Source organism: Leopardus geoffroyi, chromosome A2 (genome assembly GCF_018350155.1).
Source record: "Leopardus geoffroyi isolate Oge1 chromosome A2, O.geoffroyi_Oge1_pat1.0, whole genome shotgun sequence".
NCBI lineage: Eukaryota > Metazoa > Chordata > Mammalia > Carnivora > Felidae > Leopardus > Leopardus geoffroyi.
Genome location: NC_059331.1, coordinates 158,643,343 through 158,655,350, shown reverse-complemented (window position 1 = coordinate 158,655,350; position 12,008 = coordinate 158,643,343). Strand labels below are relative to the sequence as shown.

Below are 12,008 nucleotides of genomic sequence, written 5' to 3'. Positions count from 1 at the left end.
TAGGCAGGACTATTAGTTTTGGTTTCCTTACTTTTTAACTTTATTAATGCCAATTATTACTAAATCAAAGATATCCTTGAGAAAGTAAGCTTTTTTTAATTTTTTTTATTTTTTAATATATGAAATTTATTGTCAAATTGGTTTCCATGCAACACCCAGTGCTCATCCCAAAAGGTGCCCTCCTCAATACCCATCACCCACCCTCACCTCCCTCCCACCCCCCATCAACCCTTAGTTTGTTCTCAGTTTTTAACAGTCTCTTATGCTTTGGCTCTCTCCCACTCTAACCTCTTTTTTTTTTTTTTTTCCTTCCTCTCCCCCATGGGTTTCTGTTAGGTTTCTCAGGATCCACATAAGAGTGAAACCATATGGTATCTGTCTTTCTCTATATGGCTTATTTCACTTAGCATCACACTCTCCAGTTCCATCCACGTTGCTACAAAAGGCCATATTTCATTTTTTCTCATTGCCACGTAGTATTCCATTGTGTATATAAACCACAATTTCTTTATCCATTCATCAGTTGATGGACATTTAGGCTCTTTCCATAATTTGGCTATTGTTGAGAGTGCTGCTATAAACATTGGGGTACAAGTGCCCCTATGCATCAGGACTCCTGTATCCCTTGGGTAAATTCCTAGCAGTGCTATTGCTGGGTCATAGGGTAGGTCTATTTTTAATTTTCTGAGGAACCTCCACACTGCTTTCCAGAGCGGCTGCACCAATTTGCATTCCCACCAACAGTGCAAGAGGGTTCCCGTTTCTCCACATCCTCTCCAGCACCTATAGTCTCCTGATTTGTTCATTTTGGCCACTCTGACTGGTGTGAGGTGATATCTGAGTGTGGTTTTGATTTGTATTTCCCTGATGAGGAGCGACGTTGAGCATCTTTTCATGTGCCTGTTGGCCATCCGGATGTCTTCTTTAGAGAAGTGTCTATTCATGTTTTCTGCCCATTTCTTCACTGGTTATTTGTTTTTCGGGTGTGGAGTTTGGTGAGCTCTTTATAGATTTTGGATACTAGCCCTTTGTATGATATGTCATTTGCAAATATCTTTTCCCATTCCGTTGGTTGCCTTTTAGTTTTGTTGGTTGTTTCCTTTGCTGTGCAGAAGCTTTTTATCTTCATAAGGTCCCAGTAATTCACTTTTGCTTTTAATTCCCTTGCCTTTGGGGTGTGTCGAGTAAGAGATTGCTACAGCTGAGGTCAGAGAGATCTTTTCCTGCTTTCTCCTCTAAGGTTTTGATGGTTTCCTGTCTCACATTCAGTTCCTTTATCCATTTTGAGTTTATTTTTGTGAATGGTGTGAGAAAGTGGTCTAGTTTCAATCTTCTGCATGTTGCTGTCCAGTTCTCCCAGCACCATTTGTTAAAGAGACTGTCTTTTTTCCATTGGATGTTCTTTCCTGCTTCGTCAAAAATGAGTTGGCCATACGTTTGTGGGTCTAGTTCTGGGGTTTCTACTCTATTCCATTGGTCTATGTGTCTGTTTTTGTGCCAATACCATGCTGTCTTGATGATGACAGCTTTGTAGTAGAGGCTAAAGTCTGGGATTGTGATGCCTCCTGCTTTGGTCTTCTTCTTCAAAATTCCTTTGGCTATTCGGGGCCTTTTGTGGTTCCATATGAATTTTAGGATTGCTTGTTCTAGTTTCGAGAAGAATGCTGGTGCAATTTTGATTGGGATTGCATTGAATGTGTAGATAGCTTTGGGTAGTATTGACATTTTGACAATATTCTTCCAATCCATGAGCAGGGAATGTCTTTCCATTTCTTTAAATCTTCTTCAATTTCCTTCATAAGCTTTCTATAGTTTTCAGCATACAGATCTTTTACATCTTTGGTTAGATTTATTCCTAGGTATTTTATGCTTCTTGGTGCAATTGTGAATGGGATCAGTTTCTTTATTTGTCTTTCTGTTGCTTCATTGTTAGTGTATAAGAATACAACTGATTTCTGTACATTGATTTTGTATCCTGCAACTTTGCTGAATTCATGTATCAGTTGTAGCAGACTTCTGATGGAGTCTATTGGATTTTCCATGTATAATATGTCATCTGCAAAAAGCAAAAGCTTGACTTCATCTTTGCCAATTTGGATGCCTTTGATTTCCTTTTGTTGTCTGATTGCTGATGCTAGAACTTCCAGCACTATGTTAAACAACAGTGGTGAGAGTGGGCATCCCTGTCGTGTTCTTGATCTCAGGGAAAAAGCTCTCAGTTTTTCCCCGTTGAGGATGATGTTAGCTGTGGGCTTTTCATAAATGGCTTTTATGATGTTTAAGTATGTTCCTTCTATCCCGACTTTCTCAAGGGTTTTTATTAAGAAATGGTGCTGAATTTTGTCAAAGGCCTTTTCTGCATCGAGTGACAGGATCATATGGTTCTTCTCTTTTTTTTTTTGTTAATGTGATGTATCACGTTGATTGATTTGCGAATGTTGAACCAGCCCTGCATCCCAGGAATGAATCCCACTTGATCATGGTGAATAATTCTTTTTATATGCCGTTGAATTCGATTTGCTAGTATCTTATTGAGAATTTTTGCATCCATATTCATCTGGGATATTGGCCTGTAGTTCTCTTTTTTTACTGGGTCTCTGTCTGGTTTAGGAATCAAAGTAATACTGGCTTCATAGAATGAGTCTGGAAGTTTTCCTTCCCTTTCTATTTCTTGGAATAGCTTGAGAAGGATAGGTATTATCTCTGCTTTAAACGTCTGGTAGAACTCCCCTGGGAAGCCATCTGGTCCTGGACTCTTACTTGTTGGGAGATTTTTGATAACCGATTCAATTTCTTCGCTGGTGATGGGTCTGTTCAAGCTTTCTATTTCCTCCTGATTGAGTTTTGGAAGAGTGTGGGTGTTTAGGAATTTGTCCATTTCTTCCAGGTTGTCCAATTTGTTGGCATATAATTTTTCATAGTATTCCCTGATAATTGTTTGTATCTCTGAGGGATTGGTTGTAATAATTCCATTTTCATTCATGATTTTATCTATTTGGGTCATCTCCCTTTTCTTTTTGAGAAGCCTGGCTAGAGGTTTGTCAATTTTGTTTATTTTTTCAAAAACCCAACTCTTGGTTTCATTGATCTGCTCTACAGTTTTTTTTAGATTCTATATTGTTTATTTCTGCTCTGATCTTTATTATTTCTCTTCTTCTGCTGGGTTTAGGCTGCCTTTGCTGTTCTGCTTCTATTTCCTTTAGGTGTGCTGCTAGATTTTGTATTTGGGATTTTTCTTGTTTCTTGAGGTAGGCCTGGATTGCAATGTATTTTCCTCTCAGGACTGCCTTCGCCGAGTCCCAAAGCGTTTGGATTGTTGTATTTTCATTTTCGTTTGTTTCCATATATTTTTAAATTTCTTTTCTAATTGCCTGGTTGACCCACTCATTCTTTAGTAGGGTGTTCTTTAACCTCCATGCTTTTGGAGGTTTTCCAGACTTTTTCCTGTGGTTGATTTCAAGCTTCATAGCATTGTGGTGTGAAAGTATGCATGGTATAATTTGAATTCTTGTAAACTTATGAAGGGCTGTTTTGTGACCCAGTATATGATCTATCTTGGACAATGTTCCATGTGCACTTGAGAAGAAAGTATATTCTGTTGCTTTGGGATGCATAGTTCTAAATATATCTGTCAAGTCCATCTGATCCCATGTATCATTCAGGGCCCTTGTTTCTTTATTGACCGTGTGTCTAGATGATCTATCCATTTCTGTAAGTGGGGTGTTAAAGTCCCCTGCAATTAACCACATTCTTCTCAATAAGGTTGCTTATGTTTATGAGTAATTGTTTTATATATTTGGGGGCTCCTGTATTTGGCTTATAGACATTTATAATTGTTAGCTCTTCCTGATGGATAGACCCTGTAACTACTATATAATGTCCTTCTTCATCTCTTGTTACAGTCTTTAATTTAAAGTCTAGTTTGTCTGATATAAGTATGGCTACTCCAGCTTTCTTTTGGCTTCCGGTAGCATGATAAATAGTTCTCCATCCCCTCACTCTCAATCTAAAGGTGTCCTCAGGTCTAAGATGAGTCTCTTCTAGACAGCAAATAGATGGGTCTTGTTTTTTTTATCCATTCTGATACCCTGTGTCTTTTGGTTGGCGCATTTAATCCATTTACATTCAGTGTTATTATAGAAAGATACGGGTTTAGAGTCATTGTGATGTCTGTATGTTTTATGCTTGTAGTGATGTCTCTGGTACTTTGTCTCACAGGGTCCCCCTTAGGATCTCTTGTAGGGCTGGTTTAGTGGTGACAAATTCCTTCAGTTTTTGTTTGTTTGGGAAGACCTTTATCTCTCCTTCTATTCTAAATGACAGACTTGCTGGATAAAGGATTCTCGGCTGCATATTTTTTCTGTCTAGCACACTGAAAATCTCGTGCCAATCCTTTCTGGCCTGCCAAGTTTCAAAAGAGAGATCAGTCACGAGTCTTATAGGTCTCCCTTTATATGTGAGGGCACGTTTATCCCTTGCTGCTTTCAGAATTTTCTCTTTATCCTTGTATTTTGCCAGTTTCACTATGATATGTCGTGCAGAAGATCGATTCAAGTTACGTCTGAAGGGAGTTCTCTGTGCCTCTTGGATTTCAATGTCTTTTTCCTTCCCCAGTTCAGGGAAGTTCTCAGCTGTAATTTCTTCAAGTACCCCTTCAGCACCTTTCCCTCTCTCTTCTTCCTCTGGGATACCAATTATGCGTATATTATTTCTTTTTAGTGTATCACTTAGTTTCTAATTTTCCCCTCATACTCCTGGATTTTTTTATCTCTCTTTCTCTCAGCTTCCTCTTTTTCCATAACTCTATCTTCTAGTTCACCTATTCTCTCCTCTGCCTCTTCAATCCGAGCCGTGGTGGTTTCCATTTTGTTTTGCATTTCGTTAAAGCGCTTTTCAGCTCCTCGTGACTGTTCCTTAGTCCCTTGATCTCTGTAGCAAGAGATTCTCTACTGTCCTCTATACTGTTTTCAAGCCCGGCGATTAATTTTATGACTATTATTCTAAATTCACTTTCTGTTATATTATTTAAATCCTTTTTGATCAGCTCATTAGCTGTTGTTATTTCCTGGAGATTCTTCTGAGGGGAATTCTTCCGCTTGGTCATTTTGGATAGTCCCTGGCGTGGTGAGGACCTGCAGGGCACTTCCCCTGTGCTGTGGTGTATAACTGGAGTTGGTGGGCGGAGTCGCAGTCCGACCTGATGTCTGCCCCTGGCCCACCGCTGGGGCCACAGTCAGACTGGTGTGTGTCTTCTCTTCCCCTCTCCTAGGGGCGGGATTCACTGTGGGGTGGCGTGGCCCATCTGGGCTACTTGCACACTGCCAGGCTTGTGGTGCTGGGGGTCTGGCGTATTAGCTGGGGTGGGTACGCAAGGTGCACGGGGGCAGGAGGGGCAGGCTTAGCTCGCTTCTCCTTAGGTGATGCACTTCAGGAGGGGCCCTGTGGCAGCGGGAGGGAGTCAGATCCGCTGCCGGAGGTTTGGCTCCGCAGAAGCACAGAGTTGGGTGTTTGCGCGGAGCGAGCAAGTTCCCTGGCAGGAACTGGTTCTCTTTGGGATTTTGGCTGAGGGATGGGCGGGGGAGATGGCGCTGGCGAGCGCCTTTGTTCCCCACGAAACTGAGCTCTGTCATCCGGGGGCTTGGCAGCTCTCCCTCCCATTGTCCTCCAGCCTTCCCGCTTTCCGAGCAGAGCTGTTAACTTAGGACCTCCCAGACGCTAAGTCGCGCATGCTGTCAGAACACAGTCCGTCAGGCCCCTCCGCTTTTGCAAGCCAGCCTCCCGGGGCTCTGCTTGGCCGGTGAGCCGCCCCTCCGCCCCGGCTCCCGCCCCGGCTCCCTCCCGCCAGTCCGTGGAGCGCGCACCGCCTCGCCGCCCTTCCTACCCTCTTCCGTGGGCCTCTCGTCTGTGCTTGGCTCCGGAGACTCCATTCTGCTAGTCTTCTGGTGGTTTTCTGGGTTATTTAGGCAGGTGTAGGTGGAATCTAAGTGATCAGCAGGACGCGCGGTGAGCCCAGCGTCCTCCTACGCTGCCATCTTCCTCTCTCTGAAAATAAGCTTTTAATCATAATATTCAGTAGGCCTCTGCGTGCTGTAGTCAAAAGCTCTCACTGCTTGAATAAAATACCATCTCTCATTGTTGGAAGTGGGATAGGAATATTGTCATAATGGTAAACGCAGAACAGTGTGTCTGGTTTTTAATGGATATTTTTAACAGAGGCCTCCATAATAACTTTCAGTCCCTTTGTGCCCTTTTATATTTTGTCTTATATAGCAGAGCAAAACTATAACATGTGAATATTACAAGTTAGTCTACAACTGGCATCTTTCCCCAATCATAACAGAATTGTAAGCATGCCTTAATAACTTACTCATATTTTCTTGGAGAGGTGAATTGTTTATGCTCTCAGACAATAACAACAATTTGAGATATATATGCTTTCTAGGTTTTAAAGAAGCAACACTCCTTTCCTCCAGAGGAGAAAAATAAATGGAAAATATATGCAAACTTTCTTTTTTTTTTTTTTTTTGTAAATAGAAAGTAATCTTTTCATACTTAAAAGCACTAAAGGCTGGGTATGTAGGTTTAGTTAAATGTGGTATAGAAATGGTTTGGAGGTTTCTACCTGCAGAAAATGATTTTTCTAACTCTCTGTAAGCACACAACTGTGAAATGCCGCAGCTAAGTAGAATCCTGAGGCCTTCGACAGTAGCTAGAAACATTACCACTCATGGAGTTTACCAATGATTTGAGGTTGTGGTATGAATGCGTATATTTTATCCTTGAATAGGTACAACTGGCATTTAAGTTTCTGGAAGGAAGACTGAGCTGTGTAATTCCTGTATTTCTTGTAAAACAAAAACAAAACAAAACTCTAGTTATGGTGAGTTTGGATGAACTGGGAATCTCTGCACTGGACATTTTTTCCCCACTAACTTTACTTTTAGAAGTTGCGAATCCTAAATGTCAAACTCCCAATCAGTATGAAGACAGCTTGGTAAAGATTCTGTCCATGTTCTGATTTCTCTGATCTCTCCACTAATGAGACTGCATGTTGAATGTTGGTCTTGGTACTTGGGGATCTTTGCCATGAAAGAGGTTCAGTTATATTTACAGTACTGTGTCAGGAATGGTCATTAATTATTTTATATGAAGATTTTGAATACTTGTTAAACACAGGTTGGAACAAACTGGAAGTGTTTATGTGTTACTTAGTGACCATTTCTATTTCATGATCATACAGATAACTTCATTAGCACTTCGACTTCAGAATTAATGTAAAATTTACTTTTGTCTACTGAGCATCTTGGGTTTCTTGTGAACAATTTTATATTATCACACAATTGTTGATGTATCAGCTTATTTTTCTTAATTTTCAAAAATGTTTATCTACATTTGAGAGAGAGACAGAGATAAAATCCGAAGGAGGCTCCAGGCCCTGAGCTGTCAGCACGGAGCCCTACCTGGGACTTGGACTCACAAGCCATGAGATCATGACCTGAGCCACATCGGATGCTTAACTGATTGAGCCACCCGGGCACCCCCAGTGGTGGCAACTTACTAATTCTGAGTGGTGAACTAATTGTAATTTCACCTATTTTATATTCAGTTTTGAATCAAAAGTAAAAGGCCATGTATTCCTCGTGGTACGTGGACAGTGTCACTTCAGTAAATTTAAGTAGGATCTCAAGCAAAATATTAGTTAATCGAATTTGTTTTTTCAGGTTAATGAATGATACCAACATACTTCTGTAACTCATTTTGTGGCAACCAACCAATAAATATGTCACCAAAATAAGTGAGGAAACATTAGAGAGATAAATATAACAAGCTATTTACAACGGTGGAATAAAAAGTTGTAAATTGAATGCACTTAAAAATGAATATAGGAGAACGTTTATCACCAAAGTTTTTGTTATTACCTGTATTCTTTTTCTTTCTGGGATGTATGGAGATAGCCTTCAGCTGTCATCTGATGGATGTTGTTGGGTTCATCAGATTAGGAGGTTATTTTTTTGATTGATTAATTGGATACTGTCATCGTCCTTATTTCGTTTGGCCTTTCCAAACAGCACATTTTCACCTTTGGTGTCTTAGGTAAAACTTCCGGCAGCACTGCTCCAAAACAAACTCTAATACCTGTTTACTACCTGTTTTCATCTTCTCACAACATCAGTCAGAAAGTGTGGTTTTAAAAATTAATTTATGAAATTGGTTGCTTTTCTAATTGGCTTCTTCATATTCACATGATCCTACTTTGGCGATTTGGACAATACGATAGATGATGATGGTAAGTATCATTTTTTAAGTAGCAACTGGAAACTTTCTTCAGTAAATAAAAACTATTATGTTAATACTACTGAAGGGAATTAAAGAATTGCAAAACCTATTTTTACTCAAGCGTATTTGGTAAATGTGTCTGTAGGTAACCAGTATTGCGAAGGGATTGAAATGCACATATTTCTGAGTATGCCAAAATAATAAAATCCAAATTTCCGTGTCTGGATGAGTTAGAGAAGATTTTCCAATTTCAAAAATCCCTTCAGTTCTCTTTATTTGATTGTCTCAGGGAAAGGGGATCTTTCCTGAACACATTTTACAAGGATGAATAAAGAAGTGTTGCTTTGAGCTTTTGGAGATAAGCATTATATGAAAGCAGATAAAGTCTGGGGGCTTTTCCTGAGATTTAAATTCATTAGCACAGCACGGATGGTGACCATAAAAAAAGAGTCCAGGTTTTAAGTGGACACATTGATGTCAGGAGTGGACGCTTCAGTGTTTCTCTGCTTCAGACTCCTTTACCATCTCCGGCCGACTTACATAAAGCAGTGTTTTTTAACTGTATTGCCTCCTCCCCGGCTTTGCTTTTCACCAGTGCTTGGAGAACAGTGATACCTAATTTTAATTAAAGGGCATGGAAGTTTTTCCATGGGGAATTGCATGTAATGGAATTGTTTGAGCTCATACCTTCCATTATTGGATTAAGGTGTGTTTTCAAATTGCTAAACTGATGCTACCTTTATTATGGTTGGCCTGAAGGATGCTTTCCCCTGGAAATTTCCGGATTTGTCTCTTAGCACATTTGAAACTGCCTGTCGTTTCTCTTAAAATCCGAGCCCCTGTGGGTATACATCCGTTGTTTCCCACTAAGGAGGGCTCGCTCTTAGAAGCCATCCTTCGCCACCACCCACCCTTCTTTCTTTCAGCCTCACAGAAGTATAGCAACTGTTGCCTGTTTTCTCTTCACACTGTTGTCATGTCCTCATCCATTCTTTCGTGTCCCAACTAATCTCTTCCGGGTACTAGTCCTGTGCTGCTTATTTCCAGTTGGCCTGGGCCTTCTCTGCCTACCAGTGATGGGTTTCCCTTTCTCTCCTGTCTGCCATTTTTAGGTTCATTTATTCTCCCTATTCAGAAGCTTCGTCCCCGTTGCCTACAGGATCAGGTTTCCACTCCTTCAGCCTGTAGGCTTCTGTATTTCACACTTCTTTACTATCCTCATTCTTACATGTGCTGTTGTCACAAGTAGGCTTTTAACTTCAAGGGTGAGGTCTTTGATTTTTATCTCTTAAAAATAGCACCTTGCGGGGCGCCTGGGTGGCACAGTCGGTTAAGCGTCCGACTTCAGCCAGGTCACGATCTCGCGGTCCGTGAGTTGGAGCCCTGCGTCGGGCTCTGGGCTGATGGCTCAGAGCCTGGAGCCTGTTTCCGATTCTGTGTCTCCCTCTCTCTCTGCCCCTCCCCTGTTCATGCTCTGTCTCTCGCTGTCCCAAAAATAAATAAACGTTGAAAAAAAAGTTTTTTTTAAAAATAGCACCTTGCATGTTGTGGACCCTTGGAGATGATAGAATCTATTCTCCGTTATTTGTCCCTCTGTCTGTCTGCTTGCCTTTCTGCCAGTCAGTCTTCTGTCTTCCTGTCTCTGCTTCTGTCTATGCCATTTGGTCTGCTGTTGTCTCACGTTCTGCACTTCCTTTTGAGGAAAATTCGTCTAATGTCTCCTATCTCTTTTACTTGACATCTACCCCACCTTTGTTTTGTTTTGTTTTGTTTTTAGTAGACATGTGACTCAGTTTCTATTCTTTTTCTAGATTTCCAAGATACAATAATCAAATTTTTTTTTCCACAGAACATCCTTATGTTGCCTTTCTGGGGCTTGATAACACGAGAACTCTGTATATTGTATGCCAGGGAAAATTACCCTTGGAGAGTATACAATATTTTAAAGAATTTAAAATGTACAAAGCAGATGAGTTCTTCATTTTGTATTATCTTTTGTATTTCCGATTACTTTGCATCCAGTGAAAGTGATAAGTTACTATTACAGGTGATGGCAAAGTTGACACAGAACCGTTGCTTTTTACATTTAAACAACGAATCCAAATACTCTTGACAGTTCAGACCTGCTCCTTCTGCCACCTGGTAGCATGTCAGGTCTCTGTGTTGCAGTCACTTCAGAAGATAATCTGTCAGCTCATTAGGCAGTTAAATGCAGAGTTATCATTTGACCCAGAAGTTCCACTCTGAGATGTGTCCCCAAGAGAAATGGAAATATATGTCCACCCGAAACCTGTATGTGACTATTCACAGCACCATTGCTCATAATAGCCAAAAAGTGGAAACAATCCTAATGTCCATTAACAGGTGAATGGAGAAAAAAAAATGCTACGTCCATACCTTGGAAAAATGTTTAGCCGTAAAAAGGAATAAAATACCGATAATCTGCTACAACATGGATGACTCTTGAAAACATTAAGGTAAATGAAAGAATCCAGACACAGAAGACCACATATTTCACAGTTTCATTCATATAAAATGTCCAGAACAGGTGAATCTGCAGAAACTGAAAATATACTAGTGGATGCTTACGGCTCAGTAATGGGAATGTGGGGGAGAATTATTTAATAGGAATAGGGTTTATCTTTTTTTTTTTTTTTTTTTTTTTTCAACGTTTATTTATTCTGGGGACAGAGAGAGACAGAGCATGAACGGGGGAGGGGCAGAGAGAGAGGGAGACACAGAATCGGAAACAGGCTCCAGGCTCTGAGCCATCAGCCCAGAGCCTGACGCGGGGCTCGAACTCACGGACCGCGAGATCGTGACCTGGCTGAAGTCGGACGCTTAACCGACTGCGCCACCCAGGCGCCCCGGAATAGGGTTTATCTTTAGAGGGATGAAAACATTCTAAACTTGATGGTGATGATGGTTGCATACCTCTCTGAATATTCTGCAACCGTTAAAATTCTTTAATGGCATCAATGGGATGGTGGGGGATTACATCTCAGTCAGCGGTCACGAAAAATAATACACATTAAGGTGTAATTTAGGATCTTGTAATCTTTATTAGTCTAATAACTTTTAATGTTTATCTTGATTAGGATATTCCCTTTCTTACAAGCTTTAATTTACACCCAGATTTGTCTCACGTTCCATCCTCACTTCTGGATATATTCATGGAATTTGGGCTGGTGGCTCTGAAATTCAACATGCATTAGAGTTACTTGGGAGGACCCAACTCCAGCAGGTCAGATTTCGTATGTCTGGCGTCAGGCTCAAGAATTTCCCTGACATTCTGCGTTGATAGTGCGGAGCCTGCTTGGGATTCTCTCTCTCTTTCTCACTCTCTCTGCCCCTCCCTTGCTAGTGTTCTCTTTAAAACTTGGAAAAAAAAAAAAAAGAATTTGCCTGACAGATTTTATGAGAACTCCTGGTACGGTTTGAGCCTAGTGCTTTAAGTCTTACAACATCATTTGTTTAGCATGTTTATTAGCTTCTAAGCTAATGGCCTTGGTAGACCTTGATTTCAGCTCTATAGGATCTCTCCCATTCTGCTGTTCTCATACAGCATCTCTCTTTTACCAATGAGAACATAGCTGTTTAGTGTTCTGATTTCCTTTGGTGAGCACACCTCTCCCCTGGTCTGCCTAAGGGGCTTGATGTCTGAATGAAAGGTTCTTACTTACTATTCAACTTTTTAAGCTCAATTTCCTTTCACATTTGTAGCACAATTT

At 40.8% G+C, this 12,008-nt stretch overlaps 1 protein-coding gene across 11 annotated transcripts in view; it reads left to right on the top strand.

The window, feature by feature from the left end:
• TPK1 (thiamin pyrophosphokinase 1) overlaps nt 1–12,008 on the top strand; it is a 359,845-nt gene that overhangs the window by 98,952 nt on the left and 248,885 nt on the right. The window lies entirely within an intron of this gene.